Here is a 19,119-nt window from a genome sequence, read left to right as displayed (position 1 = left end):
TTAAAATGAAGGGAGCTCTTAGGCAAAGATATGGGAATTAGGAATAGCAGTTCTTTACTAGGAAAATTAAAATAGAAATACAGAATTACAAAGAGCAATCCCAACCCTGAAAGAGTCCGAATCCAACCTGACACCCTGTCGTCAGGGTGATGGTAACAGTCCCATTAAATGGGGGCTACAGTCCACCTGCAGTGGCAGATGTGGTTCAGCTGAAGCAGTGCTCCTGTAGAAGGATGCAATTTTCCTCTGAAGGTCCAGGGATGATGTGGAAAGGTTCAGTTTTCCTCTGGAATCCAGTGGAAAGAAGCTATCTTGGTGTTCAAAATCTCAGTTTTTATCTAGGTAGGAAAGGCTTGGCTCCTCCCCCTGGCTGGAGCATCTCTCAATGGGATGATGTAATTTTATCAGCCACACAGTGGGACTTAATGGCCCAGCAGCAGATGATACCTTCCTGGAGGGAGGATGGGTTGTGGAAAAGATGATTGCCCCACCTAGTCTTAAAGATGGCCCATTAGCAGATAAGGATCGATGCCCCACCCGGCTTCAACAGCTGCTGATAGAATGCACATTTCTGGCCACATCTACCCAACACAATCAAAGATAAGAGAGCTACTTCCTGTCTCTTGTGGTTGGTACTAGTAATTCGTGGTATAATCTTTGTTTGGCTTCATTTGCAGTAAAGAGTCAGTGCTGACCATAAGAAGAGAGGTAGTCCTGGGCAAGCCTCTTTTGAGACACCAAAGAGGTGATAGATGTAGGGATGGTCATGCTTCTTACCAGTGAAGAGTGTCTGTCAAACTACTGCTGTTACTGGCTGGCTCATAGACTTGATGGGCTGGTTTTTGTAGATTGCAGAATCTCTGAAGATCAAGTGGTTAACCTCAGATTCCACAGGATGTTTAGGATTTTGCAAGCCTGCTGTTTATATGGGTTTCCTCTGTCCAGTACTGAAGGACTGCTATACTCAGTTAAGTAGTGAATATTTGTACCATAATCCAGTGAGTGAAATGGAATAAAAGAGACACTAGATGCTCCACATAGGTTAGATATTTTTAATTGATCTGCTTGTGTTCTGAAGAAAACTGCCAAGAGCTTAAACTTGGTCGTTCCTTGGAAGGAATTGGTGACAAAGGACACGCTGGGTGCTATGATTAAATCTGACTGTCAGAATGGTTCTCAAGAAGATGCAGAATGGGAAATTGTCCCTTGAGGGCTTGTCTAAGGGCAGATTGCTCACTGCACTCCAAGTACAGTGTTTATCCCAACTAATTTTGCGTTTCTGGATGCTGCAGAGACTCGGAGTTCGGACTAGACAGCAGCAAGTGAATCTTTAATTAAAGACCACCTGGAAAACATGAGCTGCTGTGTCTTTATGCTGCTCCTATTCTGTGCCCAAATAAGACTGGGATATGGAACAAGTCTAGTTTAAAAATAAGAAACTTTTGAGGTGTCTTTATCAGTCTCATGAAAGCTGCTTAGGATGTGTTACTGAGAGGTCCCATTGATTGTATGGCTCTTTTACAGAAAAGCCCCCATCCCCCTGCAGAAGTGACCCAACCACTAATTGATGTGTGGTTCTACTTTAAAGACTTCAGAACCTGACTGGGTTTTCCAATTGTGTGTTGCAGAGTTACAGTAGTTTCTAGGATTGAATACATGAATAAATTTATCAAGGCAAACCAGTATTGAAGGTTTAAACCACTTTCTTTTTTGTGTGCGTGCATTGGTAATGCAATTGCTTGAATTCAAACTGCAATGGTAAACTTTGGGTATGCATATATGAAAACATGTTTTAAAAACCCTCCCCCCACTCCAGAAAGCAGTCTTCAAAATAAAAACCTTTTTTTACCATATTCACGATGACCTGCCATTTGGATACTTTTAATCCCCAATCTGTGTAAAAGTTATGTCTTGCATTAAATCCTTTGTGTTTTTTCCTGTGGATTTCTGAAGTAATCCTCTGTGTGCCATATAGATTGTTCTTGAAATTGTTTGCCTGTAATATCCTTATTTTTAGGAGTTTTGTTTAGAAAGCTTTAAAACATTGATTTTCAACAAAATTCAGCTGGATATAAATTTCTTATCAGAAGTCAGTGTTACACATTCTTCTGTCTAATTTCTTATCCTGTTGAAACAATTCAATAGTTTCTGTAATTTAGTCAGTGAATGCATCAAATGGGGTACTTGACAGAGGAGTCAGTGATATACTTGATGATGAGTAAAAATCTTTTTAGAATGGCTTTTGTTATTGTTTTGGGGTTTTTTTCCCTCTTGGGGATTTAATGAGAGAAAGAATCCATTCAAAAAGGAATGTGTGTGTTTTCACAGTTGGGCAGTAGACAGGTATTGCTGGACTGTTTGTTAGTGGTGTACCAAAACATACTTTCCTTTCTGTATCTTGTCTTGTGTTTTCATTGTAGCTATGTATCTTAAATGCAGAACACATAGAGAGTCTCTGGCTCATCCTGGGCCTTTTTCAATGTTCTCCTTGGGGAAAAAAAAAAAAAAAAGGAAAATCTAATTACAGAAAAAAGCTCTAAAACTGCTTGACATTGACCACATCTTGATCTTTTTATTTGACCAGGTAAGGATTTCTACTGAAATATATGTCAAGATAGTTGATTTGATTTTATTTCACTGTGAAAGCTGAGACCTGTTCTCACAGTGTGGTAATTCTCAGCTTTCTTTCCATCCCTGTATAGGTCCTATATTGTTGATCTGAGTGAGGAGTCCTTTAATCACAGGATGGATTCAGGGATCCTATTTATGTAGTGCAGCACTGCAGATGGTGCACAGATGTAAATGGTGGAGGTGGAGAACTGCAGCATGTGGACAAAAACGTGTCACTCACGTGGGGAACTAAGAACTAAGGTGCCTTTGCTGCTGAGGATAATGTAATGTGTAAATACATTCTCAGCCACCCTGGTAGTACTAGAGGGTTTAAGATCTCTATAAAATTCCAGTCACCTTGTACTACAAGTGCTCTGTGATGTCTGTTCTGTAGTGTTTTTAATGTAGTGCTATTTGCTCTAAAGCAGATTTACTGTTTCTGAGCCATAGGCATACTTAAATCACTGCTGCTTGAAGTCACTTACAGAATCACAAGATGGCCTAGGTTGGAAGGAATGTTGACATCTAGTTCCAATGCCATTGCTGTGGGCAGAACACTTGCCACTAGGCCATGCTGCTCAAAGTCCCATCCAAACTGGCCTTGAACACTTCCATAACTTCTCTGGGCAATCCATTCCAGGGTCTCACCCCCATCACAGTGAAGAATTTCTTCCAATATATAACCTAATCATACCCTTTTTCAATTTACAGCCATTCCCCCTTGTCTTTTCATTATATATCCTTGTGAAAAGTCCATCTCCAGCTCTCTTCTTGGTCTCCTCTTGGTACTGGAAGTTGCTGTAAGGTCTCTCTGGAGCCTTCTCTTCTCCAGGATCCTGTCTTTGTAGGGCAAGGTGCTCTAGCCCCTCTAATAATTATTGTGGGCCTCCTGGAATCCCTTCAGCAGGTCCATATCCGTCTTATGTTAACTTAGGCTAATAGGATCCTGTCTGACATAATTTAACTGGGATTGTGAAGCTGTGTTTGAAAGGCACTTTCCCCATATAGTGCACCCTTCCTGGTAATGAGAACATGGATAAATTGTATGTATGTGAGCCTTTTATAATGTGTCTCTTTAAAACAGTTTTTTCTCTAAGCACATAAACACTTGGGTGAGGACCAAGACCTTGACAAGCTGGTAGATTTTGCGAGCAAGTTAACTAAGGGACAATTATTTTATTTGGACTAGGTAGGTACTGCACCAGTGCTTAGTGGAATCAAGGTCTGGGCACTTTAAAGCTGTGATATTCTGAGGGGGGATGAAGGAAAGTGAGCAGGGCAGGTGGTGACAGTGAGCAAGCAGGACAATGCTGTCTTGCCTTTGAGAAATCTGTGTGGTGACTTCAGCAGTGGCTTGCTCTTCTAGATGCTTTGTCTTTCTTACAAATCATGGTTTCTAATTGTATCCTTGAGATAAGGAAGTTTTTTTTCCACTTGTGAATTTTAATTGTCTTAAAATATTTAGGCAAAAAAATACATAGTAGCACCCTTTAAAAATATGGTAATAGTATCAGACTCCTCTAAGCAAGTGATCTGTTTGAGAGATCATTCTTATATAGTTCTTGCAGAAAGAGCATTTTTATCTTAGCTCCAAAAAACTTTATAAAAAACTTAGTGTACGAGTAAATTTTAATCTGTAAGTCACAATGTTCTCTTGATGCTAGGAATTGTAATATTTTCATGGAAACATCTCACTACTTAATTTTTGTTAAAGATTCTCATTGCATTTTTAGTCTGTTTTAGTGGGTTTCTGTTCAGTAATATTTAATTTACTGTGAAGAATCTCAGAGGGATTGAAGCCTGCTGTTTTATTGTGCATTACTGTTGGCCATTACATCATTTTTCCATCCCCACAGTCTTCAAGTGGGTAAATGTTACTTTCTCTGCTGATATTTCTATTTAAAAATTGATTATAAAATAACACAAGCTATTTTGTTACCTTGGAAAAAAAAAAGCTGTATTATGAAATATTTAGCAGAAAACAGTTAAAACTGTCTGCATTCTACTCATGCATATTTTACTAAGTTTTTTTTTTTAGCTGATCACTGAACCAGGCCCCTTTTTTAATGCATATTTTTAATTATTCTGTTACTGAAAGACTGAGTTAAATTTTTCTTTGTTTGCAGAAAAAGCCACCTGAGTGTGCCAGGAAGTTAGAGAACAGCTGTCTCCTCAAACGTGTAAACAGTACAGATATTCTGCACTCCTTCTTAAATGGTAAGTTGTTCAAGAGAACTCTTACTGAACATTCCTTATCACTTACTTTGCACTTGTGTGAATCTATTGCAAATAGCTTTGAAGACTGTGATAAGTCCCTCAAGCTGAAGACCAGTGATGACTTTTGGAATCTTGTCCAGAAGTTTTTGAGTTAGCCTTGGGAAGGAGGTTTGTATTTTTGTGATTTTGAAGATGTGCTGTATTAGGCCCTGAAACAAATGTCAAAAGCATTGCTCACCCAGGAGACTGGTAGCATTTAAATACTAATGTTATTGTGTAGGAAACCAAAATAAATTTACTTTATTCACAGTTGTTCATGAGACACTGGATTTATAAATTTGCATCTGTTAATTACATTTACTCTGTATAATCTGTACTTCATTGATGTATTGTCTAAGAGATTTAAACTAAATCTGCTGAGGTTGGATGTTTGTTTGAATCAAAGTTCAACGGATAATAAAAGATTTGTATTTATGGCTATTAAACTAGCTGTGTGGGGAAATATTTCCCTGCCCTCAGTCTGTCTCAGCTGCCACACTCAACACCAGAGGCCTTTAGATGAGGACTGCCTGTTGAATTGCTGGAAGGGCACCACTTCCCTCACCATGTGACATAAGAGGTGGGGTGACTTTAGCACCTGGGGTGCTGATGAAGGACTGCTGCCAAAATGCAGACAATTTTGTTACAGTAAGTGCAGCTGATAAGTGTGTGCATATGGTATTTACAGGAAGCTGCAGCTCGTTGGTGTCTGCAGTGGGAGAGAGAAAGCTTTGGAGCAGGGGTAAAAGCTGAAGAGCAGATTTTTTGTTCTTCCCTCTGAGAGGGTGAGGTTAAAAGTAGTATTAGCTTCTTGCAGGAGAGATTTTCTTCCTGCATTGCACAGCACAGTGCTGCCTTTGGCAGAAACCACAGCCAGCCTTGCTTCAAGGTCTCTGAGAAACAGTCAAGTATCCAGCAGTGTTTTAGGAGACTCCTCTAGGATAATGTTTTCCTGTGACCTAGACTGTAGACTGTCTGTAACCCTGGCTATGATCCTTTGCCATAGTTTTCTCCTCAGCTGACATTTACTTATGCTTATTTCAGTTTTGAATACTGAGGATATGCTTGATGATACTCAAGGTGCTTATCAGCATATATGTTCTGGAAGAGACTGCACTTTGAGTTAGGAAAGAGAAGAATTCTTGGAAAATGCGTGCATTCACAATTTGAAGTAGGAAACTGTTTAGAGGAATGAAAGAATTGGGAAGCAATATAGTGCACACAGGAGTGGGAGGGTTATGGTAACAGCTTTGGAAGGAGAAGAGTGAAAGAAAACCCACTCTTTCCCTCTTTACACCTCTTTACCCATTAAATGGGAAGGTAAATCAATGGTTATGTACTGAAATTGTTTGGATAAAGGACCTCTTGGTGTAAATATCAAAAGCAGACAAAGTGTATCAGGGAAAGTGACTAGTCTGCAAAAAATACCAAGGGTAAACCAAGTGGACATATGCAAGACTGAAAATATGCTGCACTACTAGTTTATTAGATTAGTATATTGCTTATTATTTATTGAAGCATTGAATGTTATGGCACTGTTACATTTCAGTTGCATTTCATGCTGAATGGAAACATTGTGGCTTTTATTTGTGGGAAGCTGTAGAAATTGGTTATTACAGGAATAAGAACCATGATTTTGGAATAATTTACCTAGGTTATATTTATTCATAAAACTTAAAAAATTTTGAGATATTTGCTGTTCATTCTCAGTGTAATTTTATCAAATATTTTCTATTTCTTTGTGCAGTTTAAGCCAAACTTTCATATAGAGTTTAATTGAGGTGTCTAGTGTTTAATTAGTTTGGAGTTTAATGTAACTGATGGGAGTATAAAAGTAATGCTGAACATAAAGACTGGTATTTTCAACTAAGTTTCTAAAAAAAAAAAAAAAAAGAAACCTATTTCTAGTAAACAAATTCTGCTTTTTGGTTGTGCATTGATCATTCATGCATCACAAACATTGATTTGACATACAATTTGGGAACTACCTGATCAATAAAATGAGGAACTTGTACTTAAAATAATGGTTGATTTCTACAGAAATGTAATGTATTTTCTTTTTAAATTTCTATTCAAAGAATTTCACTTAAAGTTGTATTAAAAATGTAAACAACTTAATTCACTTGTTCTACATGCATTGTAAGGCATTTGAATTTGAAATTAAGTCACTCATTTTGTCATTTGGATTACAGTTGTGCTTTGTCTTGCTTCTCTGGATTTCCTACTGTGTTTTGCTAATATAAATGCTTCCAAAAGTTGTCAAAAATATAGATAAAATACTATATTAAATGTTTGTAAAAGTTGCTGATGGCTTAAAATGCAATCAGCATGTCTTGGCTTTTCTAGACATCTGTTATAAACCTACAACACTACACTACAAAAATGACTTCCACCAAGAAAGTTAGAGAGCATGTAGTGAGGAATGAAATACCAGCAGTAAGGCTTGAAAACAGCCTCTGCTTACTAGTCCCAGCTGTCAATTCAGTAGACTACCAAAAGAATTCTTTTATTATCACATACAAACAATTCTAAGAAATACACCTTGGCACTTAGTTTGGCAGATAAAAATACTGTGTATTCAGTTACACATTTTGAAAAAAGATGTTAATTTTTTGTTTGTGATTGCTGTGTGGATAATACTCTTTCAGTCCTTAGAAATACTTTTATTGGGAAAGCAACTTGGGTATTTTGAGTCAGGGTTAAACCAAGACTTTTGTCCATACCACCTGCCTCTTCAGTCATGTAACCTGTATCCTTCAACCTTTGTGGCTGCTAATTTGGAAATTATTTAGTAACTTAAATGTTTGATTTAAAACAAGCCATTAAGAATAGTCCTGTGAAAGAAATAAGCTTTTCAGAATGTGAAAAGTAGGCTGGGCAGGAGTGGTGAATGGTGGAAGGTTTTTGGACCACTTGTCCAGCCGAAAACTGCAGATCATGAATTGCACAGCAGTGAAGGGGGGAATAGCAGGACAATGTTTTTGCAATGGTCTCCTGGGGATGGAAAAAGACTTGTGAGAAGGGTGAAAGTATTGCAGAATTCTTGCATTACAAATGGTAATGCCAGAATGAAGTGAAACTGGTTTTGGGAGAGTCTAACTTAAAGCACGACGGAGAAGTCATCACAGATTTTGGTCTTGAGGTGCATGCATTTTCGAGGATCTTTTTTTTCTTGTTTTCTGTCTGATTTTGATGTTAGGAGGGGCTGGGTATTTGAACTTAGCTCTTGCTTGTCTGGGGTTAAACTCTTTTCAGTATGCACTTATATACATTTTGGACTTGACTGCATGGAGTTGAATTAAATTGCAGCCTGAAAAAATGGGTTTGATGTTAGCAAATTTCTTCTCTTTGTGTATTAAAACTGGTGTCTGCACTGTGAGAGCCTTAGCATGCTCATCACATATAGAAATATTCTTTGTTATCACTGTCTGAGACTGGAAATTTTCATTACTGCAAATAAATGCAGTCATTGGCCTCTTCTCTGAACTTTTCTGTGATTGGCATCATAATAACTTGTCTCTGAATTATGCAGTTAGTGCATAGGGATCTGCTTGAAGATGAGGTTTAAATCTTGGTTGCCTGTGCAATGATTAAATAAATCAGCTTCTAAATTTAACTGATGTAGTTAAATTACTTCTTGAACTGTGTATAGATTAGTCTCTAATGGCTTGATTTTTTCCATGTGCTTGTAGTCTATGTAGATTACACTGATTATTTTAAAGTGTAGTTAAGAGCAATGTAAGTATTGCTAGGTTTGTTACATAATTTGGTGGGGTGTATGGAATATCCATGTAATCACAGATAACTAAAGTACAGTCTTCCAGAGTTGGAGTCAATGTGTTTGTGCCTACAGTCACTCTTTCAGTCCATAAAAACAAACTGGTCTCCAGTCACAATGGGTTTTGCTCGGTTTGATGTGATTCTCAACCTCAGGAAGGGTGCCAGCAACCACAGCATTGCCCACTGGAGCCTCATCACAGAGATGGAAATAGCAGTCCTTTCTCTGTTTAGCAGCCAGCTGGTCACAGCTGTAGTTAAGAAATCTATTCCTCTTGGATTGGGGGATCTCATCAGTTCAATGGGTTTTAAACTAATAATTGCATTTCACAGGAGAAGATTTTATCACCAGTGTAAGAGCAACAGCACTGCTGTGAGGGAGGCAAGTTTAGAGTAGATTCACTTCAGAATTCAGTATCTTTTTTGTTTCTATTCTTTGTTTAAAGAAAAACAAAAGCGTCCTGAATATTAATATTCCAGGATTTAATTCTCCTCCCCCCCCATTTTTTTTCATTTCAACATCTTTAGATTAAAAAATCTACTTACTAGTGTCAAGAACAAACATCTAGGAAATCTTTTTGTTCAAAGCAATTTAATGATAGGAAATATTGAAAGTGCTTTGGTCCAGTATGCAAAATGTTTTGAAGCAAACTCATATCAAAGTTCACTACTAGCCATTGTAGAACTGGAGGGATGAGTTGAGTTTTCCTTTCTTTAGGAATAGGTGCCCTAATTGATATCAAACTGCTTTCTTTAAGTTACAGGAGACTGCCATGTTCATCAGGGTCCAGATGGCTGCCCTTTTGTCGTTAAATTCAGGAATAAAATTAAAGCATACTTCATCAATACTCATTGCAGTGTTTTACTTTTAAATGAAACATCAACATTTAAAGCATCCTCATTTATTATTTGGTTTGTATATTTCACGGAATGGGCCAGGTTGGAAGGGACCACAGTGGGGCATCTGGTCCAACCTCCCTGCTCAAAGCAGGGCCGTCCCAGAGCACATGGCACAGGGTTGAGTCAGATGCTTCTTGAATGTCTCCAGCAAGGGAGACTCAACACCCTCTCTGGGCACCTTGTTCCAGTCTGAGGTCACTGCATGCTAAAGAAATTCTTCCTTACATTCAGGTGAAACTTCCTGGTGTCAGTTTCTGACCATTTCCTCTTGTCCTGTTTGGCACCCGTGAGAGGAGCCTCCAAGATAAAACAGACTGCTTGAATTGTTGCTACAAGGTAGCCTCAGCTATGAACAGTTTAAAATGAGGCCTTAATGGCTCCTTATATCTAAAATATAGACTACTCATCTTTGCAGATAGTTGCCTGATCTGTAGCCTGTCAGCATTTAAGTGCATTTCCCTGTTGTTTGGGGAGAAGCAGCGTTTACTTCTGAGGGTTTGTGGAGAGAGTTGACATGGTTGCTCTGTTGGCAACTGGAGTGGCAAATATGCACAAAGCAGTGGTGCTGGATGTGAATGAGATAAAGCACTAGCAGTAGGACTCCTATAAAGGAGGAGAAACTGTGGCTTTAAATGTGTGCAGGGCATCTTACCAGTATAAAACTGAGTGCCTGCAGGTGTGTAGAATGCTTGTAGATGCAACTGGGAAATATGAAAGTGATCAGTTCAACATGCAGTCTACCTGTTTACATTTTATGGCTAGTGTTTAATGGTAAACAGGTTAAGAATGTTCTGTTCTCTATGAATTACAAGATCAGTTTGGATTAAATTTGGATTTTTAGATTGAAAACATAGAGAGAATGGTTCCTTAGTTTTTTTGAATGCTTTGTCCTTTATTCTATCTTAGTCTCTTGGGAAAGAAAAAAGGGACCTTCACAATTTACCAGGAGCTGAGGGCAACTATTTTTCTTGAGATGTAATGGTACCTTGCATCAGATTAGTGACTTCTTCTTCCTGAGAAGAGAATATTAATTTTTGTCTTGAGTTGCTATCCACACTCCTGTTTCAGAGTACTGTGTATTTATTTTACAATTACATATTTAATATTTCACTATTCAAAAATAAATTTGGTCTTAAAAATTTATGAGTATATGGCGCTTGCTTCATTTTGTAAACAAACCACAGAAATCAATGTATACCAGGTTCTCATTCACTGAAAGCATGTTTTTCAGAAAGAGATGGAAAGGATACAGACATAAATGACTTATGTGGCTAAAAAGATAAGCAGAATTTGTATTGCACACATGGAATATCTGTTTTCTTCTGTTCTGTAAATTTTTTGCTGACCTACTTTGTGTTTGCTGGGATGCCTACATGATTTTGGGAAATGTGTCATCAGAAAGTTCCTGAAAGTTGCAAGAGTTCTGAGCTCTTTAGTGTCATTGGTTTGTACTCCTGCCAAGAAGATGGGCTGTGTCTTGAAAGAATGACTTTTGAGGAGCAGCTGAAGGCATTATGTGTAATCTTGGGAGAGAAGGTACCATGTAGCTGTGTGCAATTTTCTTGTGAGGAGGGTGGAAAGGGAGGTGCTGATCCAGCCTGTGTCAGGTGTCCAGTGACAAGACACAAGGAAATGACATAAAGCTGCATCAGGGAAGTTTAGAATGGGTGTTAGGGAAAAGTTCTTCACTGAGAGTTGTGGTCAAGAACTGGAACAGGCTCTGCAGGAAAGTAGTCATGACCCCAAACCTGTCAGAGTTCAAGAAGCATTTGGATAACATTCTTAAGTATCTGGATTAACTTTTGGGTTGCTTTGTATGGTCAGGAGCTGGACTGGACTATCCTCATGGGTCTTTTCCAACTCAGCATATTCTGTGACTCAAGTAAAATAATTATAATATGACAACATTGGTGCAATTTTGTATTGGAAGCAGTTACTAGTCTTTCAGGTCTTATCTAATCACTTGTGCTTTGCTTGCTGTTCACCTACACAACTAAACACTGTAAGTAGGTATGAAATGGGAGTTCAGCTTGAATTGCTTTGGTTTTTGTTTTCTTTTTTTTCTTTTATCCTGAAGCAGATTGAGTGCTTTCACTGTCACTTCTGTGCCCTCAGATATAAGAGTAGTAATTCCATAAACTGCTTTGACTTCTGTCCCCTGGATTAGATTTTTGCTGACTTCCAATCTGATTCCAGCATGAGAAGCAGCTCAGCCAGGAGTGGCAGCTATAATAGCACAAATGTTGAAACAGGAATGGGAAAAGGAATTCATTTAATTAAATAAAGGAGCAGTTGGCTTGCAGCTGTCTTTAAAAGCACAACTTTAAGTGGAGTGGATCTTAAGGCAGTGGCTGGGTTTTGCTTCTGAGAAGCAAACGTAACTCATCTTGTGGTTGAAACGTTTGTTGCTAAGTATTGATGTGATCTAGGTCCATTTTCTAATCTTTCTACAGGCCTTGATAATGCTGACCAACACATAAGTGGCTCTTGTGCCTCTCAGCAGGATAAATGAGATCCTGCTTCTTGCCTTTCTCGTGTTTGGAGAGTAAATGTAATGTCAGGGTGTACAGATACTGTAGGAGTTCAGGCACTGGGTAACCCTACTGTAACAGGCTTGGTGATGCTCCTTGGCAGTTGCACTCTTGCTAGGTTTAGGCAGTCTGTTCCTCTTTCAGTGGGTTTTAGTTGGCTCTCGTGCTAGGATTTTGCTGTATGTTTGACTGCTAGTTAGTAAGAAAGGTGGGATCTTTCCCAAAGGATTGGGAGGCTGAGTGCATTATAGGGAGAGAGAGGAGTAAGCCAACTCTGATCCATGTACATACATATATATATATATCTTCCCTTTCCTTTTCCAGTATTGGAGGGAAACATAATTTAAAAATACTCTGACATATTTTCAGCCTTAAGGTGATTGTTTTTTCTTTTTAACCTGTATTTGTCTCTCCCATCTTGTCCTGGCAAAATTAAAACAAAATAAAACTGCAGTCTTTCAGCCTTTATATAGCAAATGAAGGCATGCTGAAACAGCATCATAGGATGTATTATGCTGTAGGTTTGATTTGAATCCAGGATTATATTTATGATGCAAATTCCCCAGGTGTGAAGTATATGAACTCTTTCAGATGAGTGCAAAACCAAAATATTGTCTGTGGGGAATTGTCTGAACAGCAAATGTGTCAGCATCTGATGGTCCATAGACTGGGAAAGCACTAGCTTGGAACAAATATTCCTGTTTCCCTTCAAAAAAAGAGTGTATGCAAGATGGACTCAGGATTGTCCCCAGCAGCTATTCTGCTCTAAGGGTGCTTATGCTCTTGTACCACACAACTTACTAATGCAGTCTCTGAAGCCTCTGAACATCAGAGCTCAGAGGCTCACAGGTGAAAAACCTGATGGCTCATGCTGTTCTTCATTGTGGACTCCATGTATTTTGGTGGTTGGTGCTTTTAGTATTCTATGTAAGACATTTCCTTCCAGCTCACACTTAGCATTCACCCACACTTGGCATTGTCTAAAAGAGAATTACAGTCATAAATCAGAGTGATGCTTTCAGATACTCACTGTTAGGTTCTGAAATTTCATAATCCCTTATAAAGGTAAGTTTACATTTTCAGGACATATTTATATATATGTCTTGAAGAAAGACAGACAGCAGGTTCTGTAAGGGGTATTTTAATGCACTGATTTGAAATACAACAGGAATAAAGCAGATTTTAAAAATGTAGTGGTATCATTGATAACTCTGCATCCCCAGTACTCTTAGCTGTGATTTGATGATTTTTAGCTAGGAGAAAAAGTTTCTTGAGACTCTTCTTTGTGATGATTTGCAGAGGGTAAGAATGTTTTTTTTCCTTGAAGCTGGTTTCTGGAGCACTTCTGTCCTGCCAGCTCCATGGAGATGTGTTGATACAATGCCAGATTTCATGGAACACAAGTTTCTTTCCAGCCTTCAAGTGTTGAAAGGGGATTTTTACAGAAGACTAACTGCTGAATTCTGTCTGAGACTCACTATGGGTTTATAGTAGCTTATTTGTCTCACAATGGGAGTTACTGTATGTGCAATGAGGAAATCTCTTTAATGCTGAAAATGAGGTTTTGTATGCCAGTGTCCCTGTATCAAAGCATGTTACTTGTAATACTGCTTGACAATGATTTTAGCTTTAAGACCCCCCCAAGAAACTCCAACAACACACCCCCCCTCCAAAACTCCAAACCAAAATGCTACTAAAACCTCAAAACAGCAGCAAAAAGAAAAATCTGAGGCAAACATTGTATGTTGAATTACTGAGATGGTAATGGTCGGCAGAACCTTGACAGAATCTGAATTTGTGATCCTAGCAAAAGAGAGGATCTGTTCTAAGAGAGCCAGGAACACCAGGAGAGATGGTAGTGTTTTATGTCTGGGTAGATGTAGCTGTTTGCAATCTTAGTGTGCCTTACATACTGATAACAAATATATTGAATGTGTTTAGATTTACGTTTTTTACTGTGGTTTCATTTCTCTTAGTATTCTGTTTCTGGTGAGAGGTACAAATGGATATCTGCCCATGTAAATTTTGAAAAAAATGTCTTCACTATTAATAAGAGCAGGAAAAGGAGTATGATCTGTCTTGATTTCTACTGGACCCCATGTTACTCATTTGTGATTCAGTTGTTGGGGTACGGGGAGCTCCTGTACTTCTGATAACTGGATGTTCTGCTGTCATCTGTAACTGTTACTATTTCATTTTATAAACTGAAAAATTACACATTGCTTATTTCTCACGTGCCAAACAGGAATGGTTTCTGTGATTAACTCAAAGATGTTAACTGTGGAAGAGAGTGAGGAAGATCAGCTGGAAGAGGGAAATAGCATCCTTAGTGCTCAGGTTACTGTGTGCAGGCAGGTAAAATGGAGGAAAGACGTAAAATGCATCCTCACCCTGAGAAAGTCTCTGACCAGAGCTCAGCCTTCCTTAGGCACCAGAGTGAAATGACCACAACACAAAAAGCTGTATTAACAGATTAACAGGGGGCCTTAATAAGTCTGTTTGTGCTTTGTGGTGATTTTTTTGGAGGGTGATGGGTTGGTTTTTTTGTGTTGTTTTTCTTTGTTTTGGTTTTTAAAAAATTTTTACTACTGTCTTGGATGTTGATTTCTGTCACTCATAGTATCTCTCGATTTATGCAGCAGTCCTTGATCACATGGCACTTTGTGATAATGCTGTAGTACGGTAGCTACCAGAAGATGGACTTCATGGGAACAGATGGCACACTTGGCTCAGGATAAAAATAGTTGGGAATTTTCAATTGACTTAGACTCAGCTGTTGGATCCTGACACAAAATACTTAGTTCAGTTTTCCATGAAAACACCCAAAATAAACCTTGTTTTCCCTCATGTAGACTAGTTGCTATTTCCAGGTTTCTGATATATAGATAGAGTCAAGTGTTGGCAGGAGTGTCAAAATCAGGAAAATTTGTGGTGTGGATGTAAAGCTTTGCCTTGAAGAGTTCCTGGGATGTTGCTTTATTTTGTAGTAATTTAAATCTTCATAGGCTGTCCCTGTGTTTCCTTACACATACCAGGAAATTTCTACTGGTGTTGTGTGGCTGTTCAGATGGATATTGAAGTTCCTTTACTTCAAAGTATTTTAAGAATTGTCAAATATAGTGTGGTAGCCTGAAAAAGCATCGTTGCAGATTTTTCCCTAAAGTCTTTCCTAAGTGCTGAAGTCTTTCCTGCCTGGTGAGAACTGGGAGTGGAGAAGTTTTGTTGGAAGTAGAGATGGAGGACATATCATGGCAATTCAACATTAATCTTGAGTGCTTTTTCTTCTGCTATTTGACCTACATTATTGGTCTCTTCCATCACCTCTGTGTGCCATATGTATAATAAATGTTTATAAATTGTGTGTGTATATATAGAACATAAATGTACACGAAGTGTACTTGTGTGTATATGCATATATGGCATACAGAGTGTTTCTTGTATGGAAAAGAACTGTAAGAAAATTTGACACTTCCCTCTGACATTTTAAATTTTGGATTAACTGAATTATGTGAAAATGTAACACTTCCATGTGGCATTTTAGATCAGCTGCTAGGGGTAAAAGAGTTTAAGAACAGATTTTTTTTTCCAGAAAAATCCTGTTTTGAAAGGTTTTTCATGGTAAATATTAGGTATGGGAAATGGAGAACATTGTGTATGGCCATAAAATGGATATTATTTGACAAAAAAATTGAATCATTGATCCCTTTTTTACTTTCCCTTCCATTTTAAGGTTAATTGGAGTTCTGAGAAACAAATTACTGAATTTGCTTCTGGTTAAGCTTGAGGTCATTGGAGGATCTGAATGCCATGTTGTCCCTGCAGGAGGGCTCCTGAGGCCTCACCAGGTGGCCTTTATCACATGGACTGTGACCCAGACAGTTATTTCGAGCACTTTAAATCCAGTAAGGCCCTGTTAAATGGGATCAATGTAAGTCAGCAAGCCTAGCTGCAACTTACGTTTTCTTTATATAATCAAGGCATTTGCTTCTGATAACCCTTGGTGTTTGTGAAGGAGGAAGGCTGGGACAAATGTATTTAAAATGGTCTGCAAGAGCTATTTGTACATTATTGTCATCTAAAATGCTAGGAAAAGGATTGTTGACAGTTGGAGACTTTCAGTATTCTGAGTTGTTCCAGCATCAAATTGCCTGAAGTAGTGTAGAGAAATTATAGGGTGATGGTTCTTGTTACAGAATTTTTCCATTTCTGTAGTGTAGATAGAATGTGACTTTATATAACTCTAAAATCTTAAAATAATAGATCAGATAACCAAAACAGGCTTAAAGTTAAGCACTGCAAGGTGTTTAATGCCATCATTCAAGAGACTGTTGAAAAAATCATACTTACAGTAGTTTCTCAGGGATGTCTCGTAAATTGGAACATTCAAAGCCACTCTCTGTCCTATTATTTTAATTGTCAGATGCCTGAAGAAGTTTGTTTGAAATGATGCTTTTTGGACTGCAGTAGGTGGGTAGGGAACAAAGAAATTTCCTTCAGATGGGAAATACTCTGGTATGGTTAATTGTTAATTAAGTACCGGTGTTTATTAAATATCACTTCTCTTGGTTTTGTCATATTAAAAAAAAATATTATTTGTTGCTTTGTGGTAATACTGTACTAGAAAAATTAGCAGATACTAAGCAGGTGGGAATCACTAGTGTTGCAGTACACAGCAAGTTACTTGAACTGTGATTTACTTTTAAGGTTTAATTCATCTTAGCCAGTTCATGGGAATACTTCTGGGTTTTGAAATAGTGGCCCATAGACATTTTCTCAAGTGTCTGGGCTGCTGAGTTTTGCTGTGGAAAGTGAGAACTGTGTGGCTCTGTCTGCATAACAAACTCTGCTCACATCTGATTAAGATCCAAGCCTGTTTCCAGATGACATCTGGAAACATTTCGACCTGCTCTAGTGGAGGGCTGTTCCTGACCTAATTAGCTCGGTTTTTAACTAGCTCTCTGCTGCTTTGTGATTTTGTTCCTTTTGACTTCATCTGTTTTATACTTCTCACTGAATGTTACCATGTAGGGTACTAAAGGTCAAAACAAAATTAGATTTTACAATCTGCTGCTCTTCCAGTACTTCTAAATTTTCATACATGTAATCATTGGGTATTCCAAGTACAAAGAGCTGAATAATTCAGCAGCCGTATGGCTCGCACATGTCAAGATGGTACAAAAGGGGGGGATGATCAATCTAAGTCTTTTTTCCTGTGCTGTAGGACAAAACACTGCTTCCTCCTCTTTCTTAACACTGAGTTTCTCCTAGTTCTGGCTGGGTGCTTCTTTTCAAGAAAGAGGTGGTATTTTTAAAGGGTAAATGTCATTTGAGAGGTAGACAGTATAGTATAGTAAGGTATTTATAGTTTAATTTCTTTCAAGGCTGCTTAAAAAACAAAAGGCTACCACAATTTTTTATATGCACAAGCAAAGTATTTTTCAGCTGCTTTGCCTAACTGGACAAATGAAATTTAAACAAGCTCCAACAAATGCATAGTGTACATCTTTGCTATAAAGACAAATAATAAAACCAAAGGGAAACAAATGGTGACTCAGTTCAATCCTGTTTGCTTGAATAGGAGGAGGGATGATAATAAATTCTTGGGGTATGATACAGAAAGGTCATATGAAAGAAAACAGTCTTTTCAGTGCAGCGTAAGTACTTTGTGATTGAAACAAGTCCATTCTTAAGATAGCAAAAGCGAAACAAATGCTCTTATGTGATTTGAAAAGATGTTTCTTCCTTTCTCATGTGCATGCATAACATTTACACTGTCTTTGGTGCTAGTCTAGCAGTATTAGGTTGAAATAGTAAAATTGATAGTGACAGTAAGGTTTTTATTGTTGTTTTTTTGGTTTTTTTGTTTTTTTTTAATGTATGAATGCAGTGGAACAGATGTTCAGAACAGCATGGAATATTCCTTGTTCCCCATCCCACCATCCCTTTCACACTGAGCCATCTGGAAGGGACTAGGGGCAGGATGAGCAGCCATCATGCTAAGAACAAGATTAACGTGTCGGCATCTTTTGTTGATACTTGAAACTGGTCACTGTTTGTTCACCGGAAAGAAACAATGTGAGGTCTCGTGACTCCCTGTATGCTAAGACCATTCACGTGGCTGTGGAAAGAAGGCAGAAGAGAAAATGTGATTTATATAGAACAATCAATACTTTTAATGGTAGTCAGGTTGGACTTAGACCCGTATAGGCAGAAACCAACTTTTTCCCCATTTAGCTGTGTTAATGTGACTGGCCACCTTGTACCATTAAGCACAGGTAATAGCATTCTGTTAAAACAGATTCAAATTTACTTATTTGTGAAAAAAACTTTTCTATGTGTATTCCAGGGTTTCTCAGTTCATGCTCTTCATGAACTTTTGTTACCCTGAATTTTTCTTTTTTAACAGCAGCAAGTATACTGCCGTAATGTGAATGTCTTTCAGTTTACTTGGTTGGATTTCTTTAGCACCCTTCAGCCTTACATCTTTTGAGATAAAGTGTAATTAGTGTTTTGGCTTAATGAACAAAATTTTGGTTAGAGAAAGGACAGCTTGGGGTCTAGAAGGGAGAGATTCTAGTCATGTGTGAAGGTGCCCTGGATCATCTGTATTCTGATACAGAATGAGTAGAAAAGGGTGGGTGGGTCTGATGCTGGCAGAGTGATTGGATACAGTACAGCAAGCTATTGCATTGTGCACTCTGTGAACTTCTGTCAGATTTCAGGTAAGCAAATCTGTTTCTTGATACATATCTGAGTAACAGTGGGTGTCAAGGAAAACTGAAATGTGTTAGTGAAGGAGAAACTGGATTTCAAAGTGTAACACAGTTTCAATGGTACCACAGTGTATTTTTTGCATTGTTTTGTGTTTCTTTCAATGAAGAGAATTTTAAGGAACGGAAATCTGAAATCAGATTCAGGAAGGCTATTTGAAAATGAGGTGCTTGAAGTCTAAATCTACTATTGTAGTACCATAAGCTGCTCTAAGGGGGAAGGTAATCGGAAGAAAGTGACACAATCCAAGATACACCAGCTTTCAGATCTCAGT

The 19,119-nt window shown here is 38.2% G+C and overlaps 1 protein-coding gene across 5 annotated transcripts in view; it reads left to right on the top strand.

Moving 5' to 3' along the window:
• WASF3 (WASP family member 3) overlaps positions 1 to 19,119 on the top strand; it is a 64,471-nt gene that overhangs the window by 14,364 nt on the left and 30,988 nt on the right. For all 5 annotated transcript variants that reach the window (XM_079317287.1, XM_079317286.1, XM_079317284.1 and 2 more), the window contains one exon: positions 4,737 to 4,827. The gene's annotated coding sequence lies outside the window, so the exon portion shown is untranslated. The remainder of the gene's footprint in view (positions 1 to 4,736; positions 4,828 to 19,119) is intronic.

The sequence above is a fragment of the Erithacus rubecula genome (genome assembly GCF_903797595.1).
Source record: "Erithacus rubecula genome assembly, chromosome: 1".
Taxonomy (NCBI): Eukaryota; Metazoa; Chordata; class Aves; order Passeriformes; family Muscicapidae; genus Erithacus; species Erithacus rubecula.
The sequence above is the reverse complement of the archived record's forward strand: the minus strand, read 5'-3'. Positions and strand labels throughout refer to the sequence as shown.